The following is an 11,884-nucleotide window of genomic DNA, read 5'->3' on the forward strand; positions in this document are numbered from 1 at the left end:
TAATGAGACGCTTCTGTCGCTGCGCTCGCCACTTCAGCGACTCCGACAGTCAATAAGTGGTGACTGATGCTGGTCATACGGCGTAAGACTGGACATTGTAGATAAACAGTGGCGGTCAGCGGTCAGTAGCAGCGTCCTCCTGATCAACACAGAAGTGGGAAGTGACCTCCTGGCCATCGCCATTAGCAACCGGGGGCACGGGTATCCCAGTCGTCTGAGGCAATTCGCTGTAACCTTGCGTCCCTTGGGCACGTCAGAATCCTATGATTGTGGGTTCGAATCCCGATTCGCCCTGATTGTGTTTCTAGGTTTGTTAGCACCATACTCGTGCTTGCGGGTTTCACCAAAGTGGTAAACGTCTGAGACCTACATCACTTCGGGCTTTCCTCCCACATTAAGCTGACACGCCGTAATATAACTGGAATACTGTTAAAAACGGTACCAAACTCACTCAATAGCAATCAGATCTTAACCGAGATGCGGTGTCTTCTTCATGCTGAAATATATTATTCTGAATTTTCCAGATATACTTATCTTAGCTTAAAAACACCATACTTGAATTATATTGGTCAATGACGTGTGAAAAAAAATGTCCATGTACCCGCTACATGGTGTACACACGGAATATCCCGACGTCAGTCCATCAGACATTGTGTCGATCTCTGTCCAATTTCAGTAATCTCGGCAATTCAAGCTCCTTACAACGCAGCGGTGTCGCTTAATGTATATTAAAATTGACTGTTTCACAGTGTCTAACATCAACAAATTGTTGTCTGTCAGTTTGAGGACAAACGCCTCGCATCTCCGCAAGTGTACTTTAAGGATAGCATCTTGTAACAAAGTACTTTTTGTCGAAGACAATTACTATTTGCCTCAACAGTCTGAAGTCTAATCATATTTTTAAGTATTTTCTGGGGCAATTCTTTCGATTAAATATCTGGAAGTGTATCGGGGCTTTTTACTTTACAATATTTAGTTCATATTAAAACACGTATTATGGTATCGATGACTGGAACTTCTACGAAATTTCTCTTTAAATTGTATCTGTGGTTTCTTTGCCTCGTTTCTTTGAACATGGATTTCTTTGCTGTCGTCATTCACAGCCTCCCTGGTTGTCTTCTAAAACATATCAAAGCTTCCTACTGTTCCCACTTTCAAAGTGTGTACTTATTTCAGTGAGTCGTTAGATTCAATACGTGACCTGCACCTAACGTTTATTTAGATGTCATTAATATTTTTTCCAAAGCTCGATCTGAAATATTAGGATTTCTTTTTCTTTTTACATTCAAAGACCCTTTAAAGTTTTTCTCATTCAGTTCCTGAAAAGGTATCCCTGCTTCACTGACAGGAGATGTGTGAGTAGGGCTGTTCTAAACATCGAAGTATTCATTACACAGACGTTCAAACGTCTTTCATTGACAACTCTCAATTTCCACTGACAGCTGCTGTGTGCTATTTTGGAAGAGTTGATTTTAGAGCAAGGAATACTTTTATCTCCTTCCTCCCAACACCCGAACACGAGGAAGGATGTTTGGATCTGGTATCGATTCCTCGGCAGTTTCTATAAGGGACTTAGTGCATGTCTGAAGTGGTGGTCGGTCAGGTCATTTTGTTTCTCTATCACCTCGGCGGACATAATAGGTTGGGGTGGGGTGATGGAGGGGGAGGTGGGTGGGGGTGGGGGCACTTATAGTGTGGATGTTGGTGCTGGATTAAGGGTTGGGTCGGAGAGTTTAAAGTGAAACGGATGGTGTGTTTTAATTAGGGGAAAATGAGGAGACGAATGTGAGATTTACCACGACTCATGCTAGACACAGAGTGGTGAACATGTCATTAGAATTCTTGTTACATATACCAGACATTGGTGTTATAATTCGCTTCACTAGTACCATTGTATTTCACTCTTATCCCAAGGGCACAGTGGGTAAGCGGTCGAAAGCGCCACGTGCTGAGTTCGTATCCCGCTTGTGGTCGGGTTGCTGTTAAGCCTATGGACCAACAATGTTTACATGTCCTTACAGTGTTGTCACTACCCCGAGGGTACAGTACATTTACCCTCACTCAAAAGTACCAAATCGTCCACCCACTCACTGGGCCATTGCTACGAGGCTATTATCATTAGGCGATTGGCTCTAGGTTCTCGTATCTAACTCTTATCACTAGCCCCTTGCCACTGGGCCATTGCTTCGAGGCTCTTATCAATAGCCCCTTGCCACTGGGCCATTGCTTCGAGGCTCTTATCAATAGCCCCTTGTCACTGGGCCATTGCCTCGAGGCTCTTATCAATAGCCCCTTGTCACTGGGCCATTGCTTCGAGGCTCTTATCACTAGCCCCTTGTCACTGGGCCATTGCCTCGAGGCTCTTATCACTAGCCCCTTGCCACTGGGCCATTGCTTCGAGGCTCTTATCACTAGCCCCTTGTCACTGGGCCATTGCTTCGAGGCTCTTATCACTAGCCCCTTGTCACTGGGCCATTGCTTCGAGGCTCTTCAGGTTCTTTTATTAAAGTCCCGAAGAGCAGCTGATTGGCAGCACAGAGCTGCCTGTGGTTCCGGATATTTTTTACTAAAACATTTTGTTTCGGAAAGTACTAGAAACAAAAAAAAGGTGATTTGGTCCAACCTTTCGGAGAAGAAATGCATGTCTTGAAAAACCGTTAAACATAATGTCAGGCCGTTACGTATAATGTTGATAATTTAAAAAATAGCAAACACGGGGCTTAGTGGCATACAATATACAGAGAAATATTATATTTTGGGTAACCCTTTCTTAGTATAGTATCGTCACGATATGGCTGAAAAATTGCCGATGTGTCGTAAAGCATTAACTCACTCACTCACTTAGTAAAGTACAGATTCTCGTACTTTATTTTGATTGAGCGTTTTGCCCTACATTGTGTACGTGAATTCGACAATTTCAGTAGCAGTGGTGTCACGGTGTTGAGGGCCATATCCTACACCACGAGATCTGACTTGGTTGTGGTTAACCCTTTCTTAGTAAAGTAAAGATTCTCGTACTTTATTTTGATTGAGTCCCGTTCGGGATTCGAAACCACACTGCCGGAGTGAGGCACCTAATCGCCAGCAGACAAAGTCAGCGACCTAACCTACTCAGCCACCGAGACTTCAATAAAATGAAAGTCCGACAACTGGTAGTCTAGATCATGTACCTTGAGTACCCTCTGACAAGTGTAAATTGGCATGGCTCCCATGGCCGAAAGCTATGAACACACAATGACATTTAGAAAGCGGTCAAATGTAACAAATGGTATATTTGCGATAACAATTTCTTAGTAAAGTACAGATTCTCGTACGTTATTGTGGGTTCGAATCCCGAACGGGACTCAACCCAAAAAAGTACGAGAATCTGTATTTTACTACGAAAGTGTTATCCCAAATACAACATTTGTTACATATGACAACTTTCTAAATGGCATTGTGTGTTCATTAGTATACAGAGAGCTCTGAAAATGTATTGCTTGGGTTCTTTAACAAGGTAATAGCCCTTGTTTTTGTTCAACATCAGTTTTCCATGACGTTAGCGGCAAAAAGCGTATCAGATCTATTACAGTGCCATTTTGTTAATTTTTTCTCCCTTTTGGGGTAAGAAATACTTACCAAGGTTGAAAATTGGATATATTGGGTGAAACGTAACTTTCCATCACTTCTTTTTGTGTTGGAATGTAGCTTCTAAACAAAACTATATTAAAAATATTTTCATTTCGCTATACATAAAGTTGTTTTGTCGTTTTTAGTAGAGATTTCTTGTTGCTAGGGAAAGGGTATTGTCGCTTCTATTTGGTTGTCAGTGGGAATATTCACAGTTTGTTAAAGTCAGTTTACGGGGCGGTCGGGTAGCCTAGTGGTTAAAGCGTTCGCTCGTCACGCCGAAGACACGGGTTCGATTCCCGACATGGTGTACAATGTGTAAAGCCCATTTCTGGTGTCACCCGACGTGATATTGCTGGAATATTGCTAAAAGCGGCGTAAAACCGTACTCACTCACTCACTCACTCACTAAAGTCAGTTTACACTATTCTCATCAGACTCACAGTTAAGACTGTACACACTCTCAGGCAGGTATGGCGGCCCAGAAGTACCATGCTATTAGTAACTTGAATTTTCAAGATAATAATAAAATGGCATGACCCTTAATGGGCTTTCATATTAAACACTTCCAACCTGTCTAGTTTTCTTCCTAATGATGCTATAGAGCCTTATGGATGTAACGAGAATCTGACGCTTCATCTAAACGCTGCTCTCAAGAGGGAGATTATCAACAGTGGTGTTGACAGAAAGATTTAGTAAGCGCCTAAACTGGATAGTTTTAGTGACGTTTCCTCTCCTGCTGTTCGTCTAAAGACTGCTCTTGTGTGTCTATTAAAACCATTATGGCTATCATCAATACGTTTGTGTAGCTATTCCAGTGCATGCTGCACAGCTGATGACACGGCAATGACCGCGTCCAGCTCGGAATTGCATTAGTGAAATAAAAAAGTGGCGCTAATTGAACACTCCCAGCGTTCATTGTATGAAGGGGTGAGAAAGTACGAGAAAATGCGAGAGTCAAGCCGCCTCGACACATCACGTGGTACTTAAATTTGTGTTTTTTTTGTTGGGGGAAGTCGTTAGTGGGGTTAGAGGAGATGTGAATTACATTTGGTGACGGCCGTGGGATGGCTTTGACAGCGACTCGAGCAGATACGCATCTCGGTAGATCTGATTGATTTCCAGTGAGTGACACACCATCTCTCACCTTGTATTAGGTCCGCTCCAGTCGTAGGCATGGGCATTGACATTTCCCCTAGATCAGGACTGATTGCGGACGGAAATATGTTGCCATGACGACAAGCAGGTTGCTTTAGCCATGAGAAAACAGAGACGAGATTTCATGAGAAGAAATACCATTGAAGCCTTATCAGTGTGGCCGGACAACGTTTCCGCGTCAAGAGTTCAATGAATTAGCCTCGCCCTTGGTCTTACTGCGATGTAGCCGTCATCGTGACAGCATTGAGGAAGTTGGAAGACGTCCCGGAACCTGACGAGAGGACAGCACGACAGAGTGTTCGAAAAGGGTGGTTCCTGCTACACAATAGACATGATATTAACTTGTCAAAGATACGTTTGATGGATGGTGTATGGCCTAAGCGGCAGCGTCCATCGCTGGAGTCTTCAAAGTATTTGCTACATGCATTAGTAAGTGAGTGGACAGCAAAGCGTTTACGCTGCTTTTAGCAATACGCTCACAATATCACGGCAAATAGCAAATTGCCTTTTTTTCAAATGCAAGATGGAAAGACCATCACAAGACAAGTTGCATAGAAAAAAACCTTTAAATGTAAATGTTACATAAACACTTTAGTTAAGATCATCTAAAAACATTTGTTCCATGGGATTGTTGAAATCAGTATTTAATAGAAATAGACTGAATATGGTATATACAGTATTTATCAGCCGAACTTTCTATATGCGTGTGAGGTTTTGGACGGGTTACACTAGACTAACATCTAGTCTCTGAAATGAACATATTTTACAGAAAAAAAAAAGTTGTTAAATAATAGATATATAATATTTAAAAGGAGCCCAGAAACTTTATTTATTTTCAGATACTGCAGTAATCTAGACTTGCCAAACATTATAGACTTGCATGGGCTGTATTGGATATACACTCTTCAAAAAAAGAAACGCACAGGTAGTATGTAGTTACAGACTACACAAAAAATCCGGTATATAAATTGGATATATATTATAAGAAAATGTTGGTGGCCTAATATTCGACAAACGGTGCATCAAAACGCAGCCATTGTCGATATGCAATGTCTTAAACGGCATTGTTTTCACACTTGTTCAAAAATGTCATGGAGGAAAACAGTAAAATAGAATCACGCGCAAGTTATAGCTCTCGTAACTCGTGGTAGTGGCTATAAAAAGGCAAGGATAAGCCAATAATTTGTAATTCAATTGTCAACATTTTTCAAGTTCGAAAATGCTGAGACTCACCGCTGCCGATCGGAACATCGCCATAGGACGTATCCAAAGAGGGGAATCACAGTCTTCTGTTGCACGTCACTTCAACGTCCACCACAGCACCATTTGCCGCCTTTGTGACCGATACACACAGTTCAATTCCACTGCAGACCGTCCGAGAACCGGCCGACAAAGAGTTACCACCCCTGCACAAGATCGCTACATTCGACTGTCCCACTTCCGTCATCGCAATGGCACAGTTACCGAGACTGCATGACGCATCCCTGGTTTGAGGAGGATATCGGACCAGGACTCAGGAACCATCTTCGCGAGGCTGGAATTCGACCCAGAAGACCAGTTATCGTCCATGTTTTGCAACAGATCCATCGACGGCGACGCTTGCGTTGGTGCCATACTGCACAGCCTTGGAATTTGAGAAACTGGAGAGAAGTATGGTTTGGCGATGAATCGCGATTTCTTCTTTACCGGCAAGATGGAAGACAATGTGTTTATCGTCGTCGAAATGAGCGTTTTGCCCAACATTGTGTACGTGAATTCGACAATTTCAGTGGCGGTAGTGTCATGGTGTAGGGGACCATATCCTACACCACGAGATCTGACTTGGTTGTGGTTCAGGCAAATTTGACAGCAAATCGCTACATGAATCAAATTCTTCAAACTCACCTTCTTCCAATCATTGACCGCCAGAGGGAGCTGTTTCAACAAGACAACGCTCCACCGCATACAGCTTGTGTCACGGATGACTACCTTCATAATGTCAGGGGGCACGGGTGGCCCAGTCGTCTAAGCGCCGCGATTCGCTGTGCAGAGTTGCGTCCCTTGGGCTTGCCAGAAACCTATGATTGTGGGTTCGAATCCCGGTTCGCCCCAATTATGTTTCTAGGTTTGTCAGCACCATACCCGTGCTCGTGGGTTTCACCGAAGTGGTAAACGTCTGAGACCTGCATCACTTCGGGCTTTCCTCCCACATTAAGCTGACACGCCGTGATATAACTGGAATGATGTTAAAAGCGGCGTTAAACCCAACTCACTCACTCACTCACTCATAATGTCAATGTGAGTGAGTGAGTGAGTGAGTGAGTGGAGTTTTTAGCAATATGCCACCAGTATCATGGCGGGACACCAGAAACGAGCTTCATTGTACCCATGTAGGGAAGGAATCGAACCTGGGTCTTTGACGCTTTAACCACAAGGTTACAACACCGCCACTTGTAGTTTATGAAGTGGGACCAGTCAAATCATCTGTGGGACCCACCCAACATTTAATGTTACAGACATGATATTTTTGCTTCGATCACCTTCGTGGTCTAGTGGTAGAGTCTGGGGACAAAAAGTTTAGATTTTGTCGGGATTTGTTTCTTGAACAAATGATTCCTTTGAAATCAAATGGTCCGTCTCTTTTCACTTGTGTGGGACGTACCGAGACAGAGACAGTGTGTGTGTGGCGACTGTTTAATACTATATCGATTGTTTGCAGTTCAGGGAGAGACAGAAACATCAATTTAGCCCCAAAAATATAAAAGGCACTTATAATCTATTAATAACATTAACTGACTCGAAACATTGGCAATTGTTGAGATAATTGACATGTGTACTATACGAACATTGCCCTACACTGGATTTTATCGTTATTCTATTATACCTCATGTCTCTACATACAACCGCCGACTTTGGAAAACTCACAAAAATATTATTATCGAACATAAACGCTCGTGGCTTTTAAAGTTCACGGTTATTACTGTGGGGTTTAAAGAATACTACTTGATGGGCACATCTATAAGAAAATGAACACGTGAGGGACCGTCTCAAACTAGTCTGGCACCAATTATTCCCAATGAATTTCTGAAGAGATGAACTGTTCCGTGTGTATAGTCAATTGAACCATCGATATAAATGCAACACAATAAGTGAACACAATAATTGAACACAATAAGAATCATGGCATATGTATATGCACCACTTATATACTTTCTAAAACCACTATGTACAATTTAGTGGCAGTAATGCTGCCACCACCATTCGACAGCCGTTCATGTGGAACCAGCGAATCCCATCAATCTAGTCATCTTGAACAGTTATGGAACATCGTTGCGTGCAAACATGCAGACTAGCTCCAACTGACTGTTATCAATAAAAGCAATCTTCCTCTGTTTGTTATCGTTAACTCTCCTAATATGCGCCGCGTTTGCATGTTGTAATCAAAGCTGTTCTTTTTTTAGCTATGCATAAATTAAACTCAATGTAAAAGGGTAGTTCTTTTCTGTTATGGAACATGTATTGGGACAAATCGAGAACTATCCGCTACAATGGTTATCAAATTCAATACCACGCTGTATTAAGTACGGGCGTCAGCAGTACACATCAACTTCATTTTCCAGTTGTAGAGATTAACGTCTCACCTAATCTCTTTTCAGTGGACTCCACTTTGTTTGAGAGAAGAATTATCTAATACAAATTGATTCCCAAAATGGACCGGGGCTGTGAAGTGTGGAGATAAGTGAGGCTCATTCCATCCCAGCTGTGTCTATATTAAGTTCTATTGAAATGCATTTATTGTTAGGATAAACAAATATTGACTTAATCAATGCTACCCTATATGAGTATGGAGAGTGTTTGTAAGCCCGACCTGATCTGATTAATGTCCCGAAGTTGCGCCGTATCTGCTTGCTACACAAACTTGTATCGATCTAAATACCCAGGAACTCTTTGTACCCCCGAATCATCAAGTCTTTGCACAACTACATGTATTTATGTACAGTAAATCTATATGCATATCATATTAGGTCGTGCACCACTGGAGACCGTGAACTGTAATTCACCGGAGCCAGCTGTGGTGAACAGGTTGTGCATATGTACGGGAATGAGTCAGTGTATGTTGCGATCAGCAGTATTCAAGTTATGTGACGGCGGGCTGGTTGATATAATGAACAACGCCATACAGCGGCCCGCTGGACTTTCTTTGTTTGTTTGTTGTTTTACGCCGCACTCAGCAATATTCCAGACATGTGACGGCGGTCTGTAAATAAACCAGTTCAAACCAGACAAACCAGAAGTTCATATAATGAACAACGCCATACAACAGCCCGCTGTACTTTCTCTGTTTGTTTGTTTGTTGTTTAACGCCGCACTCAGTAATATTCCAGGCATATGAGGGCGGTCTGTAAATAAACCAGTCCAAACCAGACAAACCAGAAGTTGATATAATGAACAACTCCATACACCAGCCCACTGGACTGGAACATGTGGTGCCGAAATCGGAGTGAGTCTAGATACTGAAGTCTTGACCAGACAAACCAGTGGTTGATATTATGAGCACTTAGTTAAACAAATCAATGAGCCTCACCATCCAATCCATTTTGCAACGAGCATTGGTTACTTTCGACAAATTCCACCCAGGTGCCCCAGGGGAGTGGGGGTTGGTACTGTTAATTATTTGGGAAACATTTCCTTGAGCATATAGGTAGGGTACCCACGCTAAGGACTAACCCGGTTTGTTGTGGCATAACCTAACACTACCCTCTGGACAACACGCTTTCCGAATACGACAAGACAAGTTTGTAAATTTGCCTCTATTAAGCGAACGTTGGTCTTACCTCTCGCTAACGCTACTTCTCATTGACTGCGCTCGCCTCACCTGTCTGCATGTGCATATATCTGTAGAAAGGATCCCAATCTATGTTGCCAACGTGACACAGGGTCGTTGACGATACGTGACATCACGTCAGAGCTAGGTCACTTTGTCAACAGCTTGCGTTATACTTGTGCAAGTGATTCCATGTCATTCCATCGGCTAACCAAATAACTTTAATACTAATGACAAGAACCTAATAAGCGAGTTGGGTGCAATCTTTTCTATCAGTTTAATGCGGAAGACTTTTGGCTACAATTAACAAAAATAGATGCTTTAATTTTAAATATATTCAAACTACTATCATTCTAATTATTATTAAATAAAGTTCTAAATGATTAGAAAGAACGCTTATGGGTGTTTTCGTGCTAGAGAATTCCAAGGGTTTCCCTATGAATGTGGAAGTAGTCCGTCAGTGTTTACGTCATTTCAAGAACACGGTCTCGTGAAAAACATATGAACGTCAAATTGTGTCGTTCATATTCTTATGAACGTCAATTTCGCGGTCATGTAACCGACCTCTCTCCCAATGGAAAAGCCGTATATCGTGTAAACTTCAAATTTAAAAAATAGTATATAATGACCGGTGTTATCGATGCAGTAAACCAATCCGATAAACTTGGTATCCAATACAAAATATGTGGGTGATTTTGTACACAAACGTGTTTGTAAATCATTTGGCCTTATATGATAAATGGGACAATTGACTTAAACAATACATTCATATGCGGTTTCTAAAGTCACTTTATTGAGCGAAATTAAGACTTAGATATCGATTGTTGGAAGAATGACACTATAAAGAGATAATTCCCCCGGGGTATTTCCAAATCGTAAATATTAAATATTAGGAATACAAATATGTATTACCATCGGCTCGCAGAATATTTTTTTATTCTTATATATGCTTTTCATAAGGTGGAAACACACTGAGCTAATAACCACTATGTCCTAAGACCTAATGGAAACTGTATAGTATATAGTATATACAAAGATATACATAAATATACAGGTTTCTTTTTACGTAGGATATTTACGTATATATATATTTCATATATTTCAGTTTATTGGGATGTTTTTTTCACATTTTGTATATTTGGGGATATCATTACGTTTTTCCTGTGTATCAAATATAGTTGATGGGTTATCAATCTATCTCCTCAAAGAACCCCGTGGCTGTTTCATTCCTCCCTGAGACGTCAGAGCTAATCCCAGAAGCTAAATACTAAATATCAATACTTGACGAAACCAAGGTCTCGGATCACGGTGTACTGTACATTTCCAACTGCCTGTGGGGGTGAGGGGGGGGGGGGGGGGGGGGGGGGGGGGGGGTAGGGGCGGCGTGAAAGAAATGTAATATAAACAGGGGGAGATGATACATTCCAAAGACCAATCCCCGCACCACCCCTAACCCCACCCCAAACCCACCCACCCCCACCCCAGTACCCAACCTCCTGCAGTGCGACCCCAGATAACATGCATATTACGTCACCTCCGATGTGAACGCAAGAAGTAGACGTAAGGCCTGGGTATGCTCGTCTGTGATCTATCATCTGAACGCAATTACATTCAATCCGCCTACCAAATGAGACATGTGGATTCATGAAGTCAGTAAATTGCCATAGGACCCTTTTCTATTTTCTCAGCTCTTCGTAAAGCTTCGTGTAAATTGAATCCCGACTTAGGCTCGGCTGTTATAATGTTCCCCGAATACGACCTTGCCAATTAGCGACCATACAAGGGAATAGACGGAAAACTGTGTGATATGAAGCGTTGTAGTCAATTCGTCTTGACCTAGCCTCAGCCACTAGAACTTTAAATAAGAGATGGAAGAATGTGTATTTACAAAACATGCATACTCTCGATAAAGACAAATTATCAACATATGCCAAACCATGTGTAGTTACATTGTTGGTTCGTTTATAATTAGGGTTAGAGTTTTTGTATGCACATCATTTACTAAGCAGTTAGAGTAATCTCCCTTCGTTTAGTTGGAACCAAGCTCCTTCCCAGCGCGTGACACCTTCGTTACACTCTCAGTCAAAGTATAAAGAGTGCGAACGAAAACTATCGCTGTGAGGAGTTTGAGTTGGAACCAAGCTCCTCATCGCGTGACACCTCCGTTACACTCACAGTAACTGTATAAAGAGTGCGAAGGGAGTGAGTAGTTGTAGTTGGAACCGCTAGACTGGTACCCTGTCCTTCGCCCCTTGTTGTGCGGCGAGGAGCGCAATCGCGCCCTTCAGCTCCTCTTAACGGATTCCATATTGA

The sequence above is a fragment of the Haliotis cracherodii genome, unplaced genomic scaffold, assembly GCF_022045235.1.
Source record: "Haliotis cracherodii isolate W230 unplaced genomic scaffold, xgHalCrac1.p SCAF_4, whole genome shotgun sequence".
In the NCBI taxonomy this organism is placed as follows: Eukaryota; Metazoa; Mollusca; class Gastropoda; order Lepetellida; family Haliotidae; genus Haliotis; species Haliotis cracherodii.